This window comes from Cnephaeus nilssonii (genome assembly GCF_951640355.1).
Source record: "Cnephaeus nilssonii genome assembly, chromosome: 18".
Classification (NCBI taxonomy): domain Eukaryota; kingdom Metazoa; phylum Chordata; class Mammalia; order Chiroptera; family Vespertilionidae; genus Cnephaeus; species Cnephaeus nilssonii.
This window is the reverse complement of record NC_137089.1, coordinates 1,481,231-1,508,741: the sequence shown is the minus strand read 5'-3', so window position 1 is coordinate 1,508,741 and position 27,511 is coordinate 1,481,231. Positions and strand designations below refer to the sequence as shown.

The following is a 27,511-nucleotide window of genomic DNA, read 5'->3' as shown; positions in this document are numbered from 1 at the left end:
CCTTGCTTCCCACAAAACTGTATTCGTAAACAACACTAACCCCCAAAAGTCACCAATGACAGAACTCCGTCAATACAGAAGTTACTAAGGCACGTCCACTGACAAATAAGCATCCGTCACTGCACAAGGCACTGCCCATTTTTATTCAACTGATTCTAATTTTAAACAATTAAACAATTTTGGTATTTCATTACAATGTTTACCAACACTATGTTAGCCACATCAGAACTTCAAGTTCTGAAAGTATCAGATTCAAACAGAAAACACAAGTTTCAACCTTCCCAGACACGGTCATTACTCTAGCACATTACTCACTCCTACGTCAGAAGGCTGGGTTAAGATGTTCGAGACTGCTCCTTCTCTAGTTAGAGGGGCTCTGGTCAGTCCCTCAGGCCTGGCCAAGGAGGACCCACCACTTTGGGGTCGAAAGCCCGAGGGTGAGCTACTCTAACTCCAAACTCGCAGTGTTTCATTTACAAAATGAGGATATGAACAGCTCGACAGCTCTCTAGCCCTTGTGAGGAGTAAAGGAGAGGAAGCATTAAAGCACCCGCTCAGGTCTGCCCGCGGTGCTTAACCACTGTGACTTCCTTACAGTGCGGAGCCTCTCCCAGGTCGAGCACCTGTGAGAAGGTAGTGACGCCTACCAACAGCCTGTGTCCCACACAGTGATGTCGCATGCCTTCCCCTAGCATTGGATAATGTTCAACTGTATTAATTTGGGTCATTTTTCTAGTTCTGTAAAGAGTTTACAGTAAATGGCAATGTACATGAAGTTTAGGTAGAATTATTTTAATTAAACACAAAGTCTGTAGAGAAACACCTTCATGTTCTTAAAACCAGGTAAAGTCTGTGGTGGGGCTACCAGGATTTTTCCCTGAGGCTTCCAGCTGCTAAAGAGGGGGAATGGTGCCACGTGGGTAAAACATCTCTTTCCTCCTTCTGTCTACAAACCATGTCAATAGTGTTGATACAAATCAGACGATAATTAACAGCATGTGCTAAAAACTCTTTTAGACTCAAAGTTGAACTATCTATGCTTATCTGGATTTATTTTCATCAGAAAGCCTAGTAAAAAAGCAATCCAATTATTAGACAGGAACAGACGGGGCTTCTCTGCTGTTTTATAGTCAGAAACACGAAACATTGGTGGAGAGAAAGAGCAACAAAGAGTTCAAATAGCCCCTAGCCAGTGTGCTCCGTGGTTAGAGTATCAACCTATGAACCAGAAGGTCACATGCCCCAGTTGTGGGCTCCATCCCCAGTAGGGTGTGTGCAGGAGGCAACTGATCGATGATTCTCTCTCATCGTTGATGTTTCTATCCCTCTCCCTTCCTCTCTCTGAAATCAATAAAAACATATTTTTAAAAAAATATAGCCCCGGCAGTGTTACTCAGTGGTTAGAGTGTCGGCCAGAGCACAAAGGGTCTCAGCTTTGATTCCTGGAAGGTCACGTACCAGGGTGTGTGCAGGAAGCAACCAAGGATACGTGTGTCTCTCACATCGATGTTTCTCTCTCTCTGTCTCCCTTCCTCCCTCCCACTCTTTCTAAAAGTCAGTAAAAAATATATATATCCTCAGGCAAAGAAATAAAAAAAGAGAGAGTTCAAACACTGTTTACAGAAGGGAAGTAAAAAATCACTCTCAGTGTAACTGGGAGAGGGTGAAACCCAGGTGCACCCGGAGCTCAGCCGGAACTGCTTTCCATCCTCTTAAAGGGCACCTTCTGAGGACTGACAAGCAACTTCGCGTGTGAATGCTTACTCGCATTCACAAACTTCCTGGACTTTTATTACTATTGACTCAAGGTCACTTACTTTGCCCAAATTTTTAATTGGCATTTTTAAGTAATTAATACAGGCATCAGTAAAAAGTCTCAAAGACGTTCACAGCAATTTTTTGCTAATTATTTAGGGCTTTTTAAAGGGGAAACAGTAATGACAATATGTTCTTAAACAAGCTTTAAGATAAAGTACTACAGAAATAAGCTTTTATCATTTTTTAACAAAAAAACTCATTTCACAAATATGATAACAAGAACAGAACTTTCAATGCTATTGAAATTTAAAACAAGATTTAGTCTAGCTGAAAATGTCTTAACTGCAAATATTTAACTTCAAAAGTTAAAGATTTACATAATATATTAACACTTTAAATCTAATCTTTTATTGCCCTAATGACAATTTTTAATTATTTTATCAAAATCAAGAAATTTTAAAATATAGGGAAAAAAGGTTTCCATAGTATTTTATAGAGTTTAATAGAGATAAGAACTAAGATCCTATTTCTCTTATCCAAATAACATCCAAAGAAAGGGTAGTAATTTTCAAAATTATTTTTACTATGTTACAGTGTATGTACATACACACACACACACACACACACACACCCCACATATATAAACTAGTATAATAATTTCTTCTGGGGAAGCTAATCATCTTTTTTAAAGGAACTAACTTTAACAATACAAGTTTGTTATTTAAACAATTTCTCCAACTTCCTAACAAGAAAATGATCTGACTAGTTTTGAGAACTGGGGCATTAAATTCTGTAATCCCAACCCTGGGCATGGAGTGTTGCAGAAACGATTCCAGTTAAAAACGTTTTCATGATTTCCAACAATGGGCCTGGAGTGCAGAAACAATGTTAAAAACATGTTGATCCTCGAGGCTGCTCAGAACCCCCCTCCCCACAGACCCTTCATCACGCCTGCGTTCACGGAGCTCCACTCCTCATCTGACACTCACTCACCCTCCGTGGGTGCCAGTCTCAGAAGAGGCTCAAGTCACACCTCCTCTCCGAACCCCGGTATCTGCCCGAACCAGGAACGTTAAGTTTGGGGTGCAGTGTCTTATTGGCCCAAGACTCGCTGTCTGCTGCCCGTGCTCCTCTCTCTGCCTCTGGGCGCCCAGTCCGTGTGGCTTAGCAGGGAACAGGCTTTTTGCCCGCCTCTCCGGGTGCTCATTCCGAAGCTGGGTTGCTTGGTACCGCCTAGAGATGCTCCAGAGCAGGCTCTGGAAGATCCGGCCTGGCCGAGGCGGTCGCAATCGGCACACAGTGCTCAAGAGGATGAACAATGGGCTCGGCCGGGTTCCCCTCCCAGCAGAGCGCAGACCTCGCAGCCTGCTCGCGGAGGCACTGAAACACCAACTTCCTGGACGCGTTCCCCGCGTTTGAAGACGGCGGGGCTTGGACACGCACCCCAGGACCACTGGACGGAGCCCTACCGAGGGCGCCCCTCCACGGGAGCACACGGCGGCGGGCGGGCGCAGCTGTCTCCGGGGTCTCTCCCTCCCCGCACTCCCCTCCCGCCCCTCGCAGGGCGTCCGAGGCGGGACGGCCGAGCAGAGGGCCCGCTGTGTCACTCCGAGAGGAGAGGGGCTGTCTCACTGCCCATTTCACACACTCGAAGGGTGAGGCTCTGCGAGCCGGTCCAAGGAGCAGCGGCCTGTTCTTCCAGCCACGGACCGATTTACCGTGCGGGGAAACACCCGAGGATGGCCGCCGTCCACACCGATGCCCGAGCGCGCCCCGGCCCCGGCCCCGGCGCCCCTACAATGTCACCATTCTCTGCCCCCCACGGCCCGAAGCCCAGCTGCAGGCCACGCCGCCAGATCGGGACCGCTGAGATGGCTCCAAAGGAGAAAACACCGTGAGCGCGTTAAGCCACAAACCCCTGCAAAGAGCCCCAACAAACAATCCAACACGCAAACCCTCCCACCCTCCCGACAAAGGCCGGGTGCGAGGGAGGAACCGGGAGGGCCGGCCGGCCCGGGGCCCCTGGCCGGCGGGGGGCGGGGGGCGGGGGCCCGCGGAGGAAACGCGGGCGGCACAGGGACCCCGCCGAGCGCCCCGGCCACGGCCCTGGGGTCGCGGGGCCACGGGGAACCGGAGCGCCGGCGGCAGGGATGGAGCCCGCCCGGCCCGGTTCGAGGTCACCCGCCCGCGGCCCTGCTCTGACGGACACCCCTTCGCCCTCCGTGGGCGCCAGGCTCCGGAGAGGCCCCGAGGGTGGGTCTCCATCCCGATCCCCCCGGCGTCCCCGCGGGGCTCCCGCCTCCTCCTCCTTGCTCTCCCCTTTTGTGAGGCGCCCGGCCCCCCACGTCCCCGGCCTCTCCGTCTCCCCGGAGCCCCCCGCGTCCCCACCGCCCCGGCCTCCCCGAGTCCCCGTCCCCCCACGTCCCCGGCCTCTCAGTGCTCCCCGAGCCCCCGGCCTCCTCACGTCCCCCGGCGTCCCCACCGCCCCGGCCTCCCCGAGCCCCCGGCCTCCTCACGTCCGCGGCCTCCCCACGTCCCCAGCCCCCGGAACGGCGGCGGCGGCGGGCGGGCAGCGCGGGAGGAGCCGGCCTCCGTCGCATCCGCCTCCGGGACTGGTCTGTCCGGCCCCGCTCGGCCCTCCGCCCTCGGGCCGCGGCCCTGCCAACCACCAGCTCCGGGAGTGGCCCGCCCGCGCCCCGGCCCGGCCCGGCCCCGCACTCACTCACTCGGACCGCGCTCGGCGCGGGGAGGCGAAGACCGACGACAACGGGGCGGCGCCGCGGGCGGACTGGCCGCGCTCCCTCCCACGCCTCACGCCGCGGGCGCACAGCGGTCCCGGCCCGGCGGCGGCGGCGGCGGCGGCGGCGGGCTCGCGCCCTCGGGGCCGTGCTGCGCGTGCGCGGCGGCCGGCGGAGGCGCGCGCTCCCCGCTCCACTACGCGTGTCCGCGCCCCGCGCTTCCGCCTCCTGCAGGACCGGGCCTGCGCGCCGCGGGATGCGCATGCGCAGGACGCCGCCGGGCTCCTCTCCGAGGTCGCGCGGGGGACGCCGGGCCGGGGCTGTGGAGGGCCCGGGGCTGCGGGGGCGGGGCTGCGGGCCGGGGAAGCCTTGCCCGGGGCGGGAGGGGGCGCCGGCCTTGCGGACGTCCGGGGGCCGCCGTGGGGGCCTCCGGGCCGGCGGGTGGGACACTTCCCTGTCCCCAGACCGCAAACGCGGCGGCTCTGGACGCCCTGGTCGGCGACCCAGCAGTCCCGCCCCAGAGTCGGAACCGCCCGTGTCGGGCGCCGCTGTGGGCCTGGTCCGTGACCTCCCCAGGCTTCGCGCCCACCCTAAGGAGCTCGGTGCCCTTTGCAGGCGGAGGCTCGGGGGCGTGTGTCAGCGGCCTCGGAGCTGAGGCTGGGCCTGCTGAGGTTGCTCTTGGGGACAGTCCGAAAGGGGCTTGCAAGTCAGGTGGGCGGCCATGGCCCTGGCCCTGGTCTGGGGCCAGGTGCTCTGGGCCCAGGCCTGGGGACTGGGAGGAGGATCCGGGAATCGGGGCATCACCAGGCAGAGGGCGGCTGAGGGCCGGCCAGTTTTGGAGAGCTGACGGCTTAGGACGACGGGGTGTCGGCAGGTGGCGGGGCCTGGTAGTTGGGCTTGGGTGCCTGGCCTTTACTCTTGAGGCAGCGGGGACCTGGGGAAGGGTGTACACAGAAAGTGATAGCTGACTTGTGTTCTTTAAAAAAAAAATCACTGGCAACTGCGGTGGGAAGTGAAAGAGCTTTCATGTTGATGGTGTCGCCCTGACCCTCACCACAAGCCAGGGTCCCCCTTTAGAAGGGTGAGCTCCCCGAAGCTGGCAGAGCTGACGGCCGGCCCGACGACCCCGCTTTCAGCAGCTGTCACTTGGTTCTCATGGTAACAGAATAGGGTGGAAGAACATGCTTTTGCTTAGCAAGACCTTTCCCATAGAAAGTTTTCTTTGTATATTGTTCCTCAGGGGAATGTATTGTGGTTGCTGGGTGGGTGGGTGTCTTTTGACTACATTTCAACTTGTAAGCGTCCTCTCTGCCAATGCCAGCCCAGGGCCTTTGCCCTTGCTGCTTGCTCTACCTGGACCGCTCCCCCCTCTGCCTGGCCCTCCTCCTTCCCTCACTTCCTCAAGCCCGCAGACGGCATCGTAGTGGATGTGACTGACCCAGGTATATGAAGAACCTTGCACCCCCTCCCGCCCACTCTGCTGTTCTCCAGAGCACCCATTGTTCACAGCCTGGCAGGAGGTGCTTGTTTGTTTCTGGATGGTCTGCTCCCTCCACGAGACCGTCAGATTCATGAGAGCAGCGACTTTGTTTTGTTCGCTTCTGGGTCCCCGGCACATAATAACATACTTGTTGAGTGATTGAATGAAGCTTTGGGTGGTACGAAGTGAGGAAGTATTATTTCAAGTAAAAGGAGGGGATGGGAGTGGGGAGGGGAGTGAAGGGACAAAAGGCATCATAGTAAAGAGATGTCTCTGGGGGGAGGGGCGGCTTCGTGTGGTAGACTAAACACAGCCACCAAGTCCGACGTTGCTCCCTATAAGAGATGGGATCCAGCTCGCCACCCCTTGAACCTGGACTGATGTTGTAAGTCGCTTTGACCCATAAAATGTGTTACCGTGATGTCCGACTTCTAAGCCGAGGCCTCCAGAGGCCGGCCCCAGCGAGCCTAGGGAGGCCGGTGGAGGAGAACTGAAGTGCGCTCCCCCTGCCCCCCTCCCGCCTCCCCCGCCTTCCCTCCGCAAGCTGGGCAGGCTGCACAGCATCTCTGAACCTCATTCCTCGTCGGCAAAGTGGGGCTCGTGAAGGACCTGCGTGACATCGGGTGGTTGTAGGACGGAATGAACCATGCCGTGAGACCCTCAGCAGTGTGCGTGGCATCATACGTGTTATTGGTTAGCTATAGCATTACCACTCACCTTGACGATCACGGCTCCCCAGGGCATAGTGTTAGCAAAGGCCGACGTGACGTGGGCTCTGTGGGTCAGTCCTGCAAACACTCCCTCTAAACCTCATAGCAGCCCTGCAGCTTACACCCTGTTGTCATCATCCCATTTCCTTGATGTGAAAACTAGGGCTCCATCCCCAGTGTGGAGCGTGCAGGAGGCAGCCGATCCATGATTCTCTCTCATCAGAGATGTTGCCATCTCTCCCTCCCCCTTCCTCTCCGAAATCAGTAAAGATAGATTTAAAAAACAAACACACTGTGGCTCAGAGAAGAAAGAAGCGACGAGACAGAGAGCAGGTGCCGTCTGGGTATTCTGTAAGATGACCCGCCGTGGGAATTCACTGATGTCTTTCTCGTGATGGGTTACTGGGGAGAGACCACAGGAGAGACCACAGGCGTTGCCATCATAGCTCATCGTATCAATAGTTCATACTATCAACACGACTGAAGACTGTCACTCGCCCACACGCCTTGCCAGACTGAGTGCCTCGGAAGGAGGTCTGTGTAAAGCCCCAACGAGAGAGCGTGGGAAGCATCTATACAGGTCACTTGGGGTTCTTCTGTGTGGGAGCCTGGTCTCTTCTCCCCCGTGTGTTCAGGTACTCCGTTTACATCAGTGTGGGCTCATGGGTATATGTATTTTGCACTTTGGGTTACAACCCATCACCACTTCATTTTGTTGCTCTTTCTTTGGACGTTGTTAACGTCCAAAACACCGTCAAGCCTGACATCACCCATTCAGAACCAGGCCAGTGTTTGCTCAGGTAGAGCTGCCTCGTGGCAGAGAATCCGCCCTGGCCACACACAGAGACCTCCGCGCGTGGAAGAGCCAGCGAGGCAGCGGGCGGGGAGATTGACGGGTCTGGTTATAGAGCTTGAACGCACCTCCCAGGTCTGTAATGTTCGTTCCCTCATTCACACCACTCGAGCCGAGCCCTGGGGATGCGCCGCACAGCGTGCTAAGCACCGGCTTGCTTCGTTCTGGTGGGAGCAGACGGTAAACGGAATCAGGACTCAGGCAGCGAGCCGCGCCGCGCTATTGCAGAGGTGGTGTTTGCGCTGGGTCTTGTTGTTGATCCTCACCCCAGGATCTTCTTCCATTGATTTTTAGGGAGAGGGGAAGGGAGGGGGAGAGACAGAGAAACATCGTCATGAGAGACACATTGATTGGTTGCCTCCAGCTGGGGATCAAACCTGCAACCCAGGTACATGCCCTTCACGGGATTTGAACCCACGACCTTCGGTGTGAGGGCTGACACTCTAACCACGAGCACACTGGCCAGGGCATGGCTATAATTTTTTAGTAACTGTTAGATCCCAGGCATATTAATTCATATCTCTTACCATCACTTCCCAGTGAGATGTTCTCATTATCCCATTTTATGGATTGGAAAACTGAGGCACAGAGAGATTAAGAGACTGCCCAAGGTCAAAGCTTTGGCTCCCAGCCACAGGGCCTTTTATCTGGCTTGGTGTGTACTCCTCGGAAACAACCCAGAAGCCAGCAATTATGAAATCAGAAATGCCACTTTAAATTCCAACAGGTGTCCGCACTGACCCTTCTGCTTGTTCTGAGATGTCACTGTTCTTTGGCTTGAGCTGTTTTCCTTCCGTCTTCTCCAGCTGCGTGCCATCGCTTTTCACTGTGACCGTGAGAACGCCCTTTTCTTTTCTGAAAGTCATCTAGCCAACCTGGCTGGGCGCGGCTCAGTGGGTGCGCGTCGACCTATGAACCAGGCGGTGACGGTTCGATTCCCGGTCAGGGCACAGGCCCGGGCTGTGGACTCGGTCCCCAGTGTGGGGCATGCAGGAGGCAGCCGATGCATGATTCTCTCTCCTCATGGATGTTCCTATCTCTCTCGCCCTCAATAAAAACATTTCTTACAAATGATTTAAAAGTTATCTAGCCAAAGCAAGGGGCAGTTTATAACCCGCCAGGTAAGTATGCGTGTGGCGCCCACAGGCGTGGCGCAGACTTCGGCGGCGGGGCGGGAAGGCATCCACGGGAAAAGGCCCGTCCCACACCCCCCCCCCCGGGGGACTCACACTACAGGTGGCATCCGTCACTCGCACCACGTCCGTCACTCGCGTTGGCCAGCAGCCACACGTGTGGTCGCCCTGAGGGGAGACTGAGGCTCACCCGTGGCATCAGCCAATCAGCACGAGAGGCATGTGGGCAATAGGTGTTGTGGGCCCAACTCTACCACGGGTGGGAGAACCTTGTGCCGGATCCGGTGTTTGTTGAAGGACTGAATGAAGGTCTCCTTGGCCACTCGCTTCTCCCCATGAGCGTGGACAGTGTGGTACCGGGCACTCGCCTAACTATGAACTCGCCGAGGGAAAGCAGTCCACCCCCAGGACGGAGCTGCGTCCCGCTCACGGCGCACGCCCGTTCGGACACGCAGCTGCTCACCGCACACGCCCCGTTCGGACACGCAGCTGATCGCAGGCGCTCCAACGTCTGTTGGTTGGAGTTCACAGAATTCTGTGGCCGTCATTCTTACTTTAAACGTGGCCGTAGTTTGTAATTCATCCGGAGCGTCCAGGACTCTGCATCTCCTACAGAGGGGCTCTGGGGATGCGTATATGGAGAGGGACATGTTTCTTTTCTCTCTTTTAAAAAAAATATTTTTATTGATTTCAGAGAGGAAAGGAGAGAGAGAGAGAGAAACATCAATGATGAGAATCATGGATCGGCTGCCTCCTGCTCGCCCCACACTGCGGCGCCAGTCTGCACCCCGGGCGTGTGCCCTGACCGGGAACCGAACCAACGTGACCTCCTGGTTCATAGGTCAATGCTCAACTGCTGAGCCACACCGGCTGGGCGGAGAGGGACATGTTTCTCAACAGCAGCCCAGAGCTGGCCCGGAGGGATGGAGGGACCCGGCCCGCAGGGATGGAGGGACCCGGCCCGCAGGGATGGAGGGACCGGATCACAGGGATGGAGGGACCGGATCACAGGGATGGAGGGACCGGATCACAGGGATGGAGGGACCGGATCACAGGGATGGAGGGACCGGATCACAGGGATGGAGGGACAGGCCCGCAGGGATGGAGGGACCGGCCTGCAGGGATGGAGGGCCCGGCTCACCCGCGCTGGTAATTAGCATCCCCACCTGGGAAAGTCCCGGTGACTCACGGGGTGGAAACGCCTCGGGAACAGGAAAAGGTCTGGGCCCTCAGCCAGCCCCGCCAGGCCTGCGGCTCCCCGACTCCCGGTGGAAGTCAGCGTGGGCTGCCCCACGGGAAAGGGCACACGCGGGACTCACAGCCGCCTCTCCGGCCACGGTCACCGCGCCCTCCGCAGCCTCGCGCCCCTGGTCTGAGATCCTGTGAGCCACCGCAGGGGACGGTCAGTCGGCCGCAGGCGATCAGTGGTCCCCTCTGGGCAGGTGCCAGCGCAGACACTGACGGGTGTTGAGGGCAGGGGCGCAGCCCACGGAGCCAGTGCTTTCGGAAGCCCCCGCCTCCCACAGACTGCATGGCAGCGGGTGGATGTGGAGGACGGACAAATGCCAGGCGCTGGTGCTCCGGGCCAGCCGCAGTTTGCCGACCACTGCTCTAGGGGGTCGGGAAAGAGCAACTAGCTGGGGTGACCCCATGCTCCATGGCGGATGCTGACTTCCACGCAGCCCTGGGGGAGGGGGAGGGGGAGGCCTGGCACGGCGGGGCATTCTGCGCCCAGCTGCCCCCTCCCGTCCATAAATCCGCTGCAGGCAGGTGTCCTGGAGACCTACTATGTGTGGGATGCTACCAGGTGCTGCAAAGGCAAAGAAGCAGGAGCGTCCAGGCTCCGGCTGCCTGTGGGTGTCACAGTGGGGTGCCAGCTCGGGGGAGGAAGGGCTCTGGGGAAGGTGGGGGACATTCCTGGGGGCGTGGTCCTAGGCCAGATCCTGTCCCCCCAGTCCCTGGTTCCTGCTGTCCCTGGGCATTGTCCCTCATTCTCCACCGTGGTCACCCTGCACCGATGACCCTCAAAGCTGGACCTCAGGCCAGGCCTCTGCCCAGAGTTCCAGACAGGGGTCCAAGGGGCACAGACCCCATTCTAAGCCTTTTACCAATCGTCACTTATAGCGACCCCCCACCAGCTTGAAGAGGAAGCGACTGCTGTTACCCCCACTTTGTAGACGAGGAGCAGAGAGGACCTGGCCCAGAGCCCACAGCGCAGGAGCGGCAGCGGCAGGGTCTGGGCTCAGGGGCCCGGTGCCCAGGCGCCTCTCCGCTGCTGCGGGCGCAGCCTCTGCGGTGCGTCGGGAACTCGCATTCCACCCCGGAGCCTGGCCTGTGAAAGATGTTAGTTCCCGGCTTCCTATTTTAAGACCGAGCCGCGGCTGCAGGAAACAGATAAGGAGTGTGCTTCCGGAGCCCAGGGCCGGGCAGACCCTCCCATCGCGAGGAGCGGGAGCCGAGCCGCAGACGGGTGAGGGGGTGAGGCCGGGAGAGGTCCCAGGGGCACGGGGGCGGCTCCCTGCCGGCCTGCGTGCCTCCGGCGGAAACCGCTAAGTGGACATCCAAACACACAAGCCAGCGCGAGCAAACTCACAAGCGCGTGGAAACTACCAGGAGGGGAGGGGACGTGGAGCTGCGAAGGCGGGCGCTGAGCCAGGGGCCTGGGTCCCTGCCCGAAGGAAGACGCCCCGGGGCCCAGGGAGACAGAGCAGCTATTCAGAGCGCGCGCCCGCCTTCTCTTCAATAATGGATGCAAAAGCCGCCCGCAAGCGTGCACGCGGCGAGGGGAGCAGGGAGGAAGGGGGCGTGCTGTGGCCTCCCAAACCCGGGAGGGCCCCGGGGCTGACAGCTCTGCTGAGGCCCCCTCCCCCACTCACCGGCTCCGTGGCCTTGAACCTCCGAACCCCCGTTTCTCCATCAGATTGGCCATCGTGGCCACAAGCTGTTCCTTCAGGATTTGGTGGGGGGAGAGGGGGGAGGGGAAGGCAGGGGGAGACCGGGGCTGGGGAGAAATATTTCCACCAGGGCCTCGGACCCTGGTTGTCTGAGCCAGTCGGGTCCAGGAAAATGCTGGCCGCGCAGACGGGGCTGAACAAGCCCTCAGAGGCTGCTGTGAGCGCCTGGTGACGGGCCTGGGCCTGGCCCGCGGCGACCTCCCTGCCCAATGGTCAGGGCCAGGCCGCAGGAGGCAGGCGGCCAGCCCGGGCCCCGCCTGTCTGCCCCGACCAGGGTGCAGCCAGAGGCCCCCGCGGAGGGGGACCGGCCTTCCACGCAGGGCCCTGCCGTCACCGCCTCAAAATGCTTCATCTTTTGTCTTTGCATCTGCGTTTCCTAAGGACCCTCGGGGGCACTCGAAGCCTCGGCATGTGGTCCCCCATCACCTCCCAACGCCCCGGGTCCCGCCCGACCTCACCCTTCCTGCCCCCTCCCTGGGGCAGCGGCCGCCCTCCACCCCCGGCAGGTGGGCATGGCAGAGGCTGGCCCCACCCTCGGCTGGCAGTGCCCCGGCATCCCCCTCCGAGCCGGGCCATCCTTTGGGGCCGTCCCCCACGTGGCTGGGGGCGGGCCCTGAGAGGCAGGGACGGCTTCTGGCTCCCGGCTGGAGCGTCCCGTTTTCGTTTTGCCTGGAGCCCTGCAGATTCCGCAGCTGCTAACCCTGGCACACGGGGAGGGCTCTCCAGGGCCCCAGGCCTCTCCTCAGGGTGACAGCGTGGCATGGAAGCCGGTGACTCATCCCACAAGCGCTCGGCCCCCGTGGCCCCGCGTGGAGCCAGGGGCAGGAGGACCTTCCTGGAGGAGATGACAATGGCTTGCCTCTTCCGCCCAGAGCAGGGCTGGGGCCAGCCGGGAAGGGCGCTCTCCGCGGGTGGAACAGCATGTGCTAGGAGTCCTAAGCTTGGAAGCGTCTTGATGTTGGGGGGAACCTGGGCGTGTGCCGGGGGGGGGGGGGGGGCTTGGAGGCAGGGAGGAGCCGCGAGGGCTGGCGGAGGCGGGGCAGGCTGAAGGGCCTTGCGCAGGAGCCACCAAAGTTGGGATTTTATCTTTCTGGTTCGTTCCCAGCCATATCAGGTGGCCAGCGGTAGAGGCCCAAGCGGAAGCTTTATTGAAGCAGACTCGTCCCTGACATTTCCCGGCGTCTCCTCACGCTGCGTGTGACCCGCACTGCCGAGGAGAGGCGCGGTCCACTCCCTGAAAACACTCAGGAGACGCCACGGAGGGACACAGCAGCTGGTGCTGCGGGGAAACCCCCTTTTTCTAGGAAATGTCCCCCCCCCCCCCCCCGGGCTGCTCCAGGGCAGGGGAGGGACGGGGGAGGGAATGGCTGACGGGGGAGAACTGATGGGTGGGGTAGAGAGATTTTAAGATCCGTGTGCGATGTGTGAGACGCACAGACAGCATCCCTCCTCGAGAATGTTCTAGCACAGGAGCAGCCACAGGTGCTGATGGCAGGAGCGCGCAGCTGACCGCAAAGCAGGGGAGGCGGCCTCCACCGCACAGTTACCTGGAGGCGGGAGCTGACGGGGGGCCGGCTCACCCCCAGGTGCTGGCAGAGCAGGTGCCTTCCCAGGAGAACCTGCCCCGGCTTTCCCGCGTCCGGGCCTGCACCCCTCGGCTCCCAGCCCTTCCTCCCTCCTCCCGGGCACCTCCCGCCTCGCTTCCCTCGCCACATCGCCTTCCCACAGAGCCGAGCCGCTGCTGCCCTCTCTTAGGGACCCGTGTGAACATGGAACCGGACAACCCGGGGTGCGGCCGCCTGTTGCTGCTGCGGCCAATTGAGCAGAGGCCGAGCGGGGCGAATCCCAGATGAGCGTTTATTCCAGTCCTGGGGCAGCGTGGGGGGCGGCAGGCCCTCCACAGGCATCTGCTCTGCACCCCCAAGCCGCTGCTCACTGGGTGGGAGGAGGGAGGTTACACAGGAGCAGGAATGACAGGCCAGGGGGGCGGGGTGGGGGCTGGGGTGGGACTCCACTGTTTGGGCAACAAGGCTGTTCATCTCTCCCTGATAACAGGCAGGTGAAAGAGACTGGACCACATTCCTAGGGTGACTCCCAGGTCCCAGGGGCATACAACCCCCAACCAGGTTAGAGTGTCCTTCCCTCCTTCCTTCCCGCCTTCCTTCCTCCCTTCCTGTCTTCCATCCTTTCTTATTATATATTTTTATTGATTTCAGAGAGGCAGGGAGAGAGAGAGACAGAAACATCATTGATGAGAGAGAATCATTGATTGGCTGCCTCCTGCATGCCCCCTACTGGGGATGAAGCCTGAAACCTGGGCAGGTGCCCTTGATCGGAATCGAACCCAGGACCCTTCAGTGGGCAGGCCGATGCTCTACCCACTGAGCCACACCAGCTGGGGCGAATGTCCTCTCTTTAACCAGCACAAGGCAGTCCTGGTTAAGAGCATGATCAGTATTTCCCATAACCATAGCTCGGCCCCAGCGTTCTACTTTTGCCCCACAATGACGGGGCCCACTGCATGGCCCAGGCGACCTGCCCTTAACCACACCCCCACGTCCCTCTCGCCACCGAAGGTCACTGTCTGCAGGGCCCAGGGTTAGTCCGAGGGCCGTCACTGCTCCCGCAGTCACGGTGACAGCCCGTTGAAGAATCCAGGTGGGACAAAGGGCCGAGTGGCCCAAGAAGGGGGAGCGAGGGGGACTGCGGGGCTCTGGGAGGCCCCCCTGGAGGAGGTGGCCCTGAGCTGAGGTGGCAGAGCCAGAAGCGTTCCAGGCAGAAGGCGGCCCAGAGCGAAGGTGCCGGGAGAGAGGACGCCGGTGCTGACCGAGCGCCAGGGAGGTAGGGGCCGCAGACACGGCCCGTCACGAGCCTGCACACCTGCCCTCCCCGGGGGCGCTGTCCTGGCGCCCCTCAAAGCAGGAAGGCCCTGACCTCCCCAAGGCCCCGGCTGCGAGCGCAGGGCGGGCAGGCGGGCGTGTCTCAGGATTTGGGCGGAGCGACGGGGAGGGAACCCTGGGGTCGGGGAGGAGGGGGGAAGGTAAGGGACCCTGAGGCAGGAGGGCCAGGATGGCGCCAGGAGGTAAAGTGAGGAGGAAGCCGAAGGTCTGGGAACCGTGGTGAGGAAGCCCAAGCGCTGAGGGGGGTCTCCCGGGAGCGGTGCCCCCAGGGGGCCCAGATGAAGGCCTGCTGCTCGGGGGGCACTGCTCTGGATGAGTCGGGTGCTCTCTGCACGGCCCTGGGCCTCCCCTGCCCCCCCCCCCCCGCCTCCACCACCCAGGTGCGGACCCCCCATCGCTCCCTCCCACCCTCCACGCCTCCGGCCCCCTCCCCCAGCCTTCCCACCCCCTGCCTCCCAGCAGCTCTCTGGAGAGGCACCCTGCCTCCCAGCACACACCAACGCCATGGCAACGGCAGCCCCGTGACAACAGCAAAGAAGCCAGATGCCAGTCGCCAACTCGGAGCCGGCCATCTGCGCGGCCAAACCGCGGCCTGCGCCCGTGCTGAGGGCTCCGGGCAGCCCCGCCCTGCAGGCGGCCCAGGCGGCCTCCGGGGGGGCGCAGGAACAGCGGCCGTGGCATCCCTCCAGATGGCGTTTCTGACCCACCGTGACCGTGACCGTGACCGAGGAAGGGAGCAGCGGGGGCCAGAGGTGTCCGGCGGGAGGGGCGGTTGTAGGGAACTTAGGCCACCCTGAGGGGAGGGGCTCTCCACTGCCCACGCCGTCCGCGCTCTCCTCTGACCACGCCGTCCGTGCTCTCTGTGGGGAGTCCGTGTGCAAGCCCATCTGTGGAGGCAAAACCTGTGCATCTCTGAATCAAAGGCCCGTCCACGTAGCCCCGGGGCCCCGGCTTCCACAGGCTGGCCGCTGGCTGTCATAACCATGAGAGTTTTCCGAGGGAGCACGCACCGTATGCCCGGCCTTCACGTCTAGTATCTCACTGGAGGCCCGGTGCACCGATCCGTGCATGGGTGGGGTCCCTCGGCCTGGCCAGCGATCCAGCCGATCGGGGCTGTCTCCCACTCTGATCAGGGCCTGGGGCTGATAGGGGCTAGATAGCGGGGGTGGGGTGAGGGGGATGCTGGGGTGGTTGCCTGTGGGAGTGCACTGCCCCTGGTGGTCAGTGCACATCATAGTGACCGGTCGACCGGTTGTTCAGTCGCTTAGGCTTTTATACATATAGATTCTTCTCCACAGCAAACTTGGGAGGAGGGGCCCTGATGGGCTTCTTTCTTTCTTTTGCTTTTTGTTAATCCTCACCTGAGTGTGTGTGTGTGTGTGTGTGTGTGTGTGTGTATTATATATATTTTTTATTTCAGAGAAGAAGGGAGAGGGAGAGAGAGAAACATCAGTGATCAGAGAGAATCATTGATCAGCTGCCTCCTGCACACCCCACACTGAGGATCAAGCCTGCAACCCGGGCATGTGCCCTGACCGGGAATTGAACCGTGACCTCCTGGTTCAGAGGTCAACGCTCAACCACTGAGCCAGGCACCTGAGGGTGTTTTTTCATTGATTTTTAGAGAGAGTAGAAGGGAAGGAAGGGGAGGGAGGGAGAGAGAAAAAAAAGAGAGAGAGGCATTGATGTGAGAGACACACATCAATAGGTTGCTCCCCCACGCACTCCAACCGGGACTGGGGATTGACCTACAACCCAAGTACGTGCCCTTGACCAGGAAGTGGGCCCACGGCCCTTTGGTGCTGGGGCCGACGCTCTAACCACTGAGCCACCAGCCAGGGCATCGTCTTCCCAAAGATGAGGAAGTCCGCTAAGAGGCGTTACCTGTGCAGGGTCATCCAGGTGCAAGGAGGAGGAAGAAGGAAGGAAGCAGCCGACCTGCTCTAGGGTGTGAATTCTTGACCTTCAACTCACTCAGGGGTCAAGGCAGCCCGAGGGATGCCCCGTGGAGGAGGAAGGGGTTCTGTGGAAAGCCGCCTGGCTGGGGATTTGGTCATAAACCCCTAACGAGGCCCGTCATGGCGGCAGTCAGGTCCAGGCCTGTAGCTGCGGGTAAAGGGCGAGGTCCGCCCTCAGCCAGCCCTGGCCCTTGTTCCAGGGCGTCTCGGGTTACTCGCCTTTGACATAAGCGGTACCGGCCCTCCAGGGGGCACATACCTTTAACCTCCGGTGCCTCGGCCCCGCCTCCTCGTCGCCCGCCTTCCCTTCCCGCCTTCATACCGTCCCCTCGCGCATGTGAGGCCTCGCTTCCCGGGAACTCAGACCCTCCCTGCAGGCCTGGGCGTTTCTCGCGTGGACGACGGGGCGGAGGAGGTGACATGGCTGTCTGCTGTGTGTGAGCCGAGGTGACAGCAGGCGGCAGGAAGGCACAGGTGTCTGGCCGGCGGGTTCGGTCCCCGCGGTCCTCGGGTTCTGGCTGGGGAAGCGTTCAGAGCAAGGCCCACCCTGCGAGGACATCCTTCTAGGAGCGCAGAGCCGCAGGAGAGGCCCGCGGAGAGGTGGGCTGAGGGAGCCGGCACAGAGACGGCCCTGGGCGTGCGGAGGGGGATGGTCATGTGCGGAGGGAGGGGCGGCGGGGGAGGCACAGGGGTGCTGGGGAGGGCGCACGGGGTCCCGTCCTGAGGGTGTTAGGGCGGAGAAGGTAGGGCAGCTCCCAGGAGATCTTACTGGAACCTGCGGCTGCTCCCCAGGTGTGTGCTCCCGTCGGGGCTCCCGGACGGACTGGCGGCTCCAGGGCAGGGCCAGCACCCGGGCAGCTGTCCTGAGGCAGCCGTGGCGTCCCTGGCCTGGTTTGGCTGCTTTTCTGGGCCTGGAGCTGAAATACAACTGAGCCCAGATGTTATCTCCAGGGGCAAAGGTCAAGGGGTCCGAACCGCATGACCAGCCACCCGCCAGGGAGGAGAGGTCACCCTGGGCCGGGTCCCGATTGTCCACTGCTAGGCACCTGGGCGTTCTGCCCTGGTGGCCTCTGTCCGGGACCCAGCGTCCTTGCCGGCTCCTGTCTGTCTCTCTGCCGACCACACCCCGCCTCTCTGGGGCCTGCCCTGCGCCTGCGGGACTTCGCAAAGGGGGGAGGGGTGCAGATCCACCTCTGCTGATGGGCTTGCTTCAAAAAAAAAAAAAAAGAAAGCCAAGTTGTGGGTTTAGGTGCAGAGCCCCCCCGCACCCCCCCGCCCGCGGGGCTGGGCGCCGGGGTCACGGGTGCCTCTCCCACTTCCTCTCTCTCTGACCGCCGACCGCAGACGGCACTTTCGCTGAGATCCTTCCCCCGAGATTACAGGCCGAGGCGCCGGGAAGCACTGGTCTGAGTCAGCGGCTGCCTGGCCAGGGTGAACGGGGTCCGTATGGCAGCGGCAACTCCTGCCCTCAACTTTCCACACCGGCCCCTGGCTGGACGCGGAGCCCAGGAGCCCAGTGTTTCTGCCCTGGCCAGTTTGGCTCAGTGGGTAGAGCGTCGGCCTGCAGACGGAAGGGTCCCAGGTTCGATTCCCGGTCAGGGCACATGCCCAGGATTGTGGGCCGGATCCCCAGTGTGGGGGTGCAGGAGGCAGACGGTCAGTGACGCTCTCTCATCATCGATGTTTCTCTCTCCCTCTCCCTCCCTCTCTGAAATCAATACAAATATACATATTTTAAAAGTTCCAGGTTTCTGTTCCTCGCTTGCAGGCTCCTGACCTGGGGTGGGCCTCGGGGCCTGTTCCTCGGGGTTTGTGTCTGCTCCCAAAGCTGCTGTCACAGCGGGCGGTTAACGCACAGAAACTCCGCCCACAGGCCCAGAAACTCCGCCCACAGGCCCAGAAACTCCGCCCACAGGCCCAGAAACTCCGCCCACAGGCCCGGCCTCCAGGTCCGGTGTCATCCTTCCCCCCTCCTCCCAGCCTCGCGGGCTCTGGGTCCCGTGGCCCCGCCTCCGTGGCCCCTCCTCCAAGGTCCTCTCCTCGGGCCTAAGTCTCACCCTACATCCAGGAGGGTCTCCTCTCAAGATCCTTAACGTCCGTCCGCCAAGACTTTCCCCAAATAGGGTCACGCTCCCAGGAACTGGGGTCAGGACTTGAACACATCTTTTGGGGACACATCTCTGCCCCCTCCCCCGCTGCATGTGGGGACAGGGATCTGACCCAGCCCCGTGGACGGGGCGGCAGGAGGAGGAGTGAGACACAAGCAGAGGGCTGGAGCCGTGTGCAGTGCCAGGGGTGAGGTGCAGGGGGCGCAGCCCCGCCCGCCCCAGGCCCCACCCAGACAGCTAAGCCGCCAGGCCTCTCCTCAGCTCTGTCTGTCTGGGCAGCAGGACCACCTGCTCCTTGGGGGCAGAGCTGTGTCTTACACCCCCCCCCCCCCCCCGCCCCCTGCCCTGCCCTGTCACACTGTGCCCCACAGAGGTCCCAGCCGCCCGCATGGCTCTCAGCTCTCCCTCCCTCCCTCCCTCCCTCCCTCCCTCCCTCGGCCTAAGTTCCAGCTGCTCCCTTCCTTCTCCCCCGCCCCTGCTCCCTGGACTCTCCTGACCTTTCCCTGCTCCAGGCAGAGGGTGCTAGCCGTCACTGGGCACTCTCAGGGGGCCCCCACACAGGAGTGCAGGGGCAGGAAGGCACCCCTCCTGAGCCTCCAGCGTGGAGGGACCGTGGCCACACACCTGGTCCCCGCGCCCAGTGCTGGCCCTGAGGGGGTGAGCGTGGGCCTGCCTCCCCCCTGCCTGGACCGCCCCCGGCCCTCCACCCGAGCACAGGGCCCCCTCCCTGGAGAAGCCCCCTGAGCGCAGGGTGGGGGGGGGCTGAGGGAGCCCATCTGGTCCTGAGTCAGAATTCTCCCGCCACTTCCCGTCCCCCCTTCCCAGCCCTGGTGCCGCGGGGGGTACTTATCTCCTCCCGACTCAGTTTCCTAATGACTCAGGACACAGAGGGCAGGGTGAGGTCAGCGGGCACCCCACCCCGCATTGGGGTTCCGGGTGACTTGGGTATGTCTGTCTGTTTCCCCAGGGCGGCGATGAGGCAGGGGGGTGGCGGGGCTGGGGATGGCAGGCGAGCCCAGGTGGGCGTGATCCCCCTTTCCAGAGAGGGATGGGGGGGCGGGGTGACTGGGAAGCTGCAGCGCGTGACTTCCTGCCCCAACGTGGTGACTGGCGGCCAGGCTCCAGGACCTGGGGGACCTGGGGAGGGGGCTGCCCACCCTGATGGCCTTGGGTGCCCAGGGCCGGGGTAGCGGGTGTCCAGGCCGCCCTTGCTCCGGCCTGGGCCTCCCCAGCCCCTGGGCCCGGGGCGGAAGCCCCCCCGGGAAGTCCATCTGGCCATTGTTTGGCATTTCCTCCTTGGCAGTGGCCGCGGTTCCGGAGCCGGGCTCCTGGCCTTCCCAGCTGCCCAGGGGCCAGGGCCTGGCTCTCCCAGAGGCCCCGGCGGGTCCCTGCGGAGCTCAGCCCGTCAGCCAACAAATACGAGGCCGAGGAGGCCCCGGGCTCCTGCCCTGGAGATGAGGGAGTGGCTGGAGACGCAGACCCTCAGGACCACCCGACTCCTTCCAGCCCGGCCTCCCGAGCTCAGCACCGAGACAGAGATGGAGACGGACATAGAGGGTAAGACAGCCACTGTCATTGTGGTAAAATACACGGAACAAAATTTACACTGTAACCATTTACTTAAAAGAAAATGTATATATACATACATATTTAAATTGATGTCAGAGATGGAGAAGCAAAGGGAGATAGAAACATCAATGACGCGATGATGAGAGAAATCATTGATCAGCTGCCTCCTGCACACCCCACACCTGACCAGGAATCGAACTGTGACCTCCTGGTTCATAGGTCAACGCTCAACCCCTGAGCCACACTGACCAGACTACAGCGTCACCATTTCTAAGGGTACAGTTCATTCGCACAAAGGAAGCTCAAACTGTTGTGCAATCATCACCACCTTCCACTTTCAGAACCTTCTCGTCTTCCCAAATGGAAACCGTCCCATGAAACACCCGTCCCTCCCCTCCCGCAGCCCCTGGCACCCGGCCTTCTCTGCCTCTCTCTGACCTTGACCTCTCCAGGCGCCTCAGACACAGGGTCCTTCTGTGACTGGCTTCTCTCACTCAGCGCATCCTCAAGGCTGCCCCAGGCTGCAGCACGAGGCGGAATCGCCCTCATGTTCAAGGCTGAGTGATATTCCTTCCTACACCTGGGCCGCCATTGTTTCCCACCATCGGCCCGTGGACCGGCGTGGCCCCACCTTCGGCCGCTGTGAATAGTGCCGCTGGGAACACTGTGCCGGTAGCCGAGGCTCTGCTCCGGTCCTTTGGAGCAGATACGCAGAAGTGGGATTGCTGGGCACACCCAGGGACAGACAGAGAGGGAGAGAGACAGAGAGAGACAGACAGACAGACAGAAACAGAGAGAGAGACAGAGAGAGGGAGAGGCGAGACAGATGGAGAGAGACAGACAGATGGAGAGATGGAGGGAGGGCCCCTGCTCGCTGGGGCTGCAGGCCCTGAGCCAGCGTGATTTTCTCCAAATCCGCGAGGCAGCCCGGCTGGAAGGTGCTGGGATTTCCAGCTCCCTGGCTCGCTGGTCAAACTATATAAAAGCCTCCCCAGGCCCCCGGGCGGTGGGGGCAGGGTTCCCAGCTCGAATGTGATGACGGTCATTTGGCCCAAAGAAAAGAGCCCGGAGAAGCCGGCTCCTTCCCCGTCAGCACCGGCTCCTTCTCCATCAGCACAGGCTCCTTCTCCATCAGCACCGGCTCCTTCCCCGTCAGCACCGGGTGGCCGTCCGTGTGGACTGTCTGGTGGCCGAGGGGGTGTGGGTGCTTCCAGGGGAAGTGCCAGTGGCTCTGGCTCAAGAGCCGCGCTCAGGCCTGTGTGCGTGTGGGCGCGTGCACCTGCGCACGTGTGGTGTGAACGTGTGAGGTGGTGCCGTCGTCTGTTGTCCCAACCCCCAGGAGCCGGCACCGTGGCAGTTCCGCAGAGAGAAACAGCAGCTCACGGAGTCCCTCCGCGGCCAGGACTTGCACGCAGCCTCCAGGGTCCGAGCCTCTGCTCTTCCCTCCACGCGCTGCAGGGACAGCCTGCCGGGCGCTCCGCTCAGAAACGAGGGGGTCCCTGTGCGAGCAGAGGAGCGCATGCTGAGCGAGAAGTGAGCTTTGTAGGGACACGCAGACGGCGGCATGGAGAGGCCCTGGGACGGAACAGACAGAGCAACAGGAGAGAAGCGCGAGGCACCGTGGCCAGCAGGAGAGACACAGCCATGTTAAGTGGAGCAAGAAGCACGAGGCTAGAAGACCTCCGGGAGGGAACACGCAATTCAGACGTTTCGGGGTCACGAAGGGCGGTCAGCTCACCACACGCAGAAGAAACACTAAACGCGCATCAGGCGGAGGGAAAAGGATCCCAGATGAAGGGAGGAAATGAAGTAAGAATAAAGGGCGCCAAAGCAGAAGGCAGATCAAACTAGGAAACGTTGACCGCTGTAAATGACATCTTGTGGGATTGAAACATACTCACAATAACATAATTAACAAAACAAAACCGTTGTCACCGGGAACTTACACATCTGGGACCCAAAGACTTACCGGAGCCCCGGCAAAAACATGCCCCGCCCACATCCTGCTGCGCCCACTGCCACCTGGTGGCAGCGCACAGTAACTGCAAGAAGCTGTCGGAGGAGAGATTAAAGGTGTAGCCCCAAACCTAGGTACCAGGAAACAGGGCACCTGGCATCAAGTTGTTCAGTCAGTGTCTGTCGGATGAATAGGTCATTGCTATGTTCTCCGCCTGTATTTATTTTTAAGAAAAATAATATTAAAATACAGAGTGACATCTGTGCATTATAAAGAATTCAGTAAAACAAGCTGAAACCCCAAAGATGGAAGTCAAAAAACAACCCCAATCCCAGCAGCCAGAAGAGCCAACACCATCGGGTGAACTTCATTTTGGACAAATTAGCGTGCAACACGCACAGAGAAGCCTGGGCGAGGCACCGGTGGGCAGAGATACTGTTATAAAACCATCACAATCACATTTCAGATGCAATTTTAAATTTACTTTTATGTGAATTTCACAAAAGAAAAAGAGAAGTTGATGGAATTGCTGAATTCATAGAAATATTTCCTCTAGACAAGAGATATGTCCCCTAAAATATCAGTTCGAGATAAAAAAACAAAACAAACCTGTGAGAACATCAAATGTTGAAGTCATTATGATTTTTCCCAAGGACGTATTTTCATTTCTGTTCGTCTAGACCAGTGGTCGGCAAACTGCGGCTCGCGAGCTGCGGTTTGCCGCTCTGTTGACTAACGAGTTTGCCGACCACTGACCTAGACTCTCGATTCCAATAATTACAGGCTGTTGTTCCTGGTGGTTAAGCCCTAGACCGACTTCTTGCTGCGGAAGAGGAGTTCGTTGGCCCAGCCACACGGGCACGAACAGGCGGTTCTGAAGGTACTGAAGCCCTTCGGTACCGGTACCGTTAGTAACTGTCAGCCCGGACGCTCCCCAGGGCTCCCCTCCCACCGCCAGGACCGGCCCCGCCCCGCCTCCCGGACCCAGCGCCGCGGGGAAGGGACTCTGGTCCCCAGGCGCCTTCACAGGCACCGCTCCGCCCAGCAGCTCAGCGTCCGTGTTTCACACAACGGCCTCCGGGGGCGCTGTTTGCAGAAAGGGTTCCGTGGGAACCCCGCTCACGGTCCGCCCTCAGGCCCTTGGAGCGCACAGGCTGGGACTTCGGAGACGGAGGCCTTTCCCCAGACCCGGCAGCCCCTGGGGAAGCCCAGGCCCGTCTGGTCCCGGTGTCCTGACCGCATCCTAACGGGCAGCACCAGGCCTGCGGGTGAGGACGGCTCCGAGCCGGAGGCGGGCAGGTGCTGGGGCCCAGGCTCAGGAGGAGGCGGCAGGCGGGGCCCAGGCTCAGCACCCAGTCCTGCGGCAGGTTCTCTCCCGCCCCCCACCCCGATCCTGAGCGGTGTTCCCTCCCTCCCTCCCTCCCGGGGTCACTGAGCACCGGTCTGTGCCAGGGGCTGGGGCACAAAGGCAGAGCTCGCACCCCAAGACCTCAGCCCGGGAGAGCATCATCGAGAAAACGGCTGTGACCTTGGGGGGTGCAGGGGGCGCCCCGAGGGACTCACAGCCAGCTGGGCCCTTCCAGGCAGAGGGAACTGCATGTGCGAAGGCAGGGAGGCAGGATCCGGCCGCTGGTCTGGGGGCTGCGGGAGGGCGAGGGAGCCCAGGCCCAGGAGACCTGCTGGGTGAGGCTGGGGTCCCAGCACCCACTCCCGGACCCTCTGCCCCGGACCTCCTGGGCTCCCGGCTGCCTGCCCCAAAGGAGGCTGTGAGGCGGGAGGGATGGGGAAGGAGGGCCAGCTGTGTGTGTTTTGGGGTGGCCTCGCAGAAACCGGCCCCTCCTCCTCCTCCTCTGGCACCATGGCAACCAGGTGGCCGCTGGGGGGCGCCTGTGAGCTGGGCGGAGTGGGGGGGCGGGGGCTGGGGGAGGGCCCTCTGCTCCCCTCTCTGAGCCTCAGTCTTGGCCTCTGGAATACGGGCACCACCACCCAGGGGGGCTCCTGTCACCCCAGGGGCTCCGGGAAGCGGAGGCCGGCGGGGAGGGCGGGGCTGGGGGCTGCACCATCCCGCAGCTGGGGGCCCGGAGCTGCGCTGTCCCTGCGGGAGCGGGGAGCGGGGAGCCGGGAGCTGCGGCTCCGAGGACGCAGACGGGCCTCAGCCCCCGGGACACGCGCTGTGGCCGCTCTGGGGCCGGAACCTGACCTCAGGGCGTCCCGAGCCGGGTCCCTCCGAGGGCGCCAGGGGGGGGGGCTCCCTGCCTCCCAGCTCCGGGGCTCCTGGTGCTCCTGGCTCCTGGCCGCACCCCTCAGTCTTCCCATGGCCGCTCCTCGGTCACGTGCCTTCTCCTGCCTGTTCACGTGCGCACTTCCGGCCGATCACGTGGCCCCGGCCCTTGAGACCTTGGCAGGTCTTTGTTTCCGGGGTGCCACCTCCCGGGCTGGCTGTCCGCCCCGCGCTCACCCCTGTCCAGTCCCTTTGGCAAAGTCCTTCCAGAACGAGTGCGCGTGCCCTGTCTCTCCTGCTGGGCGGCGCCCGCCGGGCTTGCAAAGGAGGCAGGAGAGCAGGGGGCAGGCCAGAGTCCACGCAGGAGGTCCAGCGGGGCCTGTGCCTCCCTGGAGGGCTGGGGGAGGGGAGGGTGGTGAGGCGGGGTGCTGATTAGGGAGCAGAAAGCCCTCAGGGAAAGCGGGGTACACACATCACCCCACACCCCTGTGAGGAGCAGCTGTGGCCCATCCCACAGGTGAGGCTACGGCAGCACAGAGAGGGCCAGCGGCTTCCTTGAGGGCACACAGCCTAAAGGCGGAGCTAGAAAGGGAACCAGGGGCTGCCCCAGCCTGAGTCTGCTTGACCTGTGACCTCTGGGCAAGGGCCCCTCACCTGTGGCCATTGGCTCTGATGGGCTTCACCCCTTCCCCCTCCCGCCTCCCCCAGCCCCCAGCGGACAGGGGTGCTGTCATGGCCCCAGGGCCTCCGGGTGACTCCTCTCTGTGTCCAGTGGTCCCTCCCAGCTGGTAACCTACCTGGGGCGAGGGCCTGGTGTGGAGAATGCCGCCTCCCCCCTCCCCTCCCCTCCCCTCCCCTCCCCTCCCCTCCCCTCCCCACCCCTCCCCTCCCCACCCCTCCCCTCCCCTCCCGTCTGTGGCTTAGATTACAAAGGCCCTCATTTGTTCTGGGTCTCTCCCGCCTGCCTCCCCGGGCAGATTGTTTTACCTCGAAAAGACATGGATTCGGGTGTGCAAACCGGCCAGCTGACCTCCTGCATTCGCCCTGCCTGGTCTGCCCAGTGCCACCTCCACGTCCCTGAGGCCACCCCACCTCCTGGCAGCACCTCTCACCCCGGAGCCCCGCGCAGCGCACAGCACCCTCAGCGCTCCCTGCAGCTCCAGGGACCGCTGAGCCGGCCCGGCCTGTCTCTGTCCCCCAGGTCCTGCCTGCAGCCGGGCCCTCAAACCCCCGTAGACGGAGGGGTGCAGACCCAGGTGGGCCCCCGCCCCTCGGAAATGCCGGAGCGCCGGGTCTGGGCTGACGTGCAGCTCCTGGAGGGCCCGGCCTGCGCAGGCGGCCGCCGGAGGGGACACCATGGGCGCCGCCGGCCCTGCTCGGCCTCCCCTCGCCCCGCGGAAGGGGGTCCAGTGTGGTTCCCCTCGGGAGGCGGCGGGCGCTGTCGCCCTCTGCCGGCCGCTCCCGTTCCTGCAGAAGGTAGAGCCGCCCCGCCCCAGCCGGTGCCCACGGGCCGGCCCAGCCCCGCTCCATCTCACAGTCAAGCCCGCCGGCCTCCCGCAGCCGGACCGAGCGGAGCTGGACGGGACCCGGGGGCCCTGCCGCTGAGGCGCGTGGCCCCTCAGGAACCCGGAGGCTCCGGGGCCCGGGCACGGGTCACCGGCCATGTCGCCGTGCGCCCTGCAGAGAGGCGGCAGGTCAGCCCGAGAGCTCCGAGGGGTCAGCGAGCGGACAGCTTTGTGGAGGCAGCGGCCCGGCCTCCTCGCCGCCTCCAGGGGGCGCCCGCACCCCGCGGGGAAGGCAGGTCCCGGCTCCTGTTGGGGGAGGAGAGACCCGGTCCGACCCTTTGCTTCCTTCGGGGGAAACCGAGGCGCAGGGAGCCCGAGGGTCGGCTCTGTGTGCCGTGGGCCCCGCGCTGTCCACGCTGGTGACGCCGCACACAGCCCAGCGGTCTCTCCTGCCCCGCCCGGCCCGACCGGACCCATCCCCGGCCCGGTCCCAGCTGGCGGGGCGGTGCCGGCCCGACCGGACCCATCCCCTGCCCGGTCCCAGCTGGCGAGGGCAGTGCCGCGGAGTGCGCGAGCGGGAACGAAGGATGCTCAAACCCGGAACCACAGCGGCACAGGGCCTGCTGGGAGGGCGTGGGGGATGGGCGGGCAGCAGCTGAGTCCTCCTGCTCCTGGGGGCACCTGGTCTTGTCCGTTCTTTCCTTCCTTCTGACTCGTCATGGTGTTTCTAATGTGCTATTTAATGGATTTTTTAAAATGTATTTTTTTATTTATTTCAGGGAGGAAGGGGAAGAGAGAGAGAGAGAGATCAATGATAAGAGGATTATCCATCAACTGCCTTCTGCATGCCCTACACTGGGGATTGAGCCCACAAGCTGGGCATGTGCCCTGACTGGGAATCGAACCATGACCTCCTGGTTCATAGGTCGACGCTCAACCACTGAGCCACACTGGCCAGGCTAATGTGCTTTTAAGTAAAAATAAAACTTTACATCATGGTATTTTGAATAAATACTAATGAAATGAATAATGCTAATAACATAACCCACAATTGGCATTTTATTCTTCATGGTTTTACTGTGGGAGGCCAGTTTTAGATGGAAAGCATTGAGCTCGCGGAGGCCTCTCCAGGACCACAGACCGTGTTTCGCCGTTTGTACACGCAAATGCCTTCTGTCCTCAGGAGAACAGCGGAAAGACTGCGGATCGAACCCCTGCTTGTCACTCCTGGCACGCGCAGGCCACGCCTCCTGCACAGAGGCCATCTCGCTGGGTCTCGCTGAGCTCCTGTGGTCGTGGCTCCTCCAGGATCCTAGGCCCACGTGACACTGCAAACACCACATGCTCCCGGGGCCCACGGGACCAGAACTACCCACATGCAGGGGTCCCGTCTGCTCACGGGCTCCCTCATTGTCCCACCACGAGGTGACAGCAGAGCCCAGGACGGGGGGCTCTTCCGAGCGGGGGCCTATGTGACTGTGCACAGTGCGAGTCCCTGAGCCTGGCCCTGCCCCTGACATGTCCGGAGGGAGAAATTAACACTCTGAGATAGAAGGTGCTGGGCTCGGGGAAGGACAGGGCAGGGACATGAGTGTGGGGGTCGCTGACATGTAGATCCAGTGAATGTGGACATGCTGGGGGTGCGTGAGGAAGGCAAAGGCCCCAGG

At 61.5% G+C, this 27,511-nt stretch overlaps 1 protein-coding gene across 9 annotated transcripts in view; it reads right to left on the bottom strand.

Annotated features, from left to right (window-relative positions):
* PTK2 (protein tyrosine kinase 2) overlaps positions 1 to 4,647 on the bottom strand; it is a gene marked incomplete at its 3' end in the record, with an annotated part of 114,915 nt that extends 110,268 nt beyond the window's left edge. Inside the window, exon 1 of one of the 9 annotated variants that reach the window (XM_079795830.1) lies at positions 4,485 to 4,647. Of the gene's footprint in view, positions 1 to 2,751; positions 3,701 to 4,480 lie in introns of those variants that run through there. The other 8 variants (XM_079795843.1, XM_079795840.1, XM_079795841.1 and 5 more) reach the window with 8 other exon arrangements.
* Between the last annotated feature and the right edge of the window lie 22,864 nt (positions 4,648 to 27,511).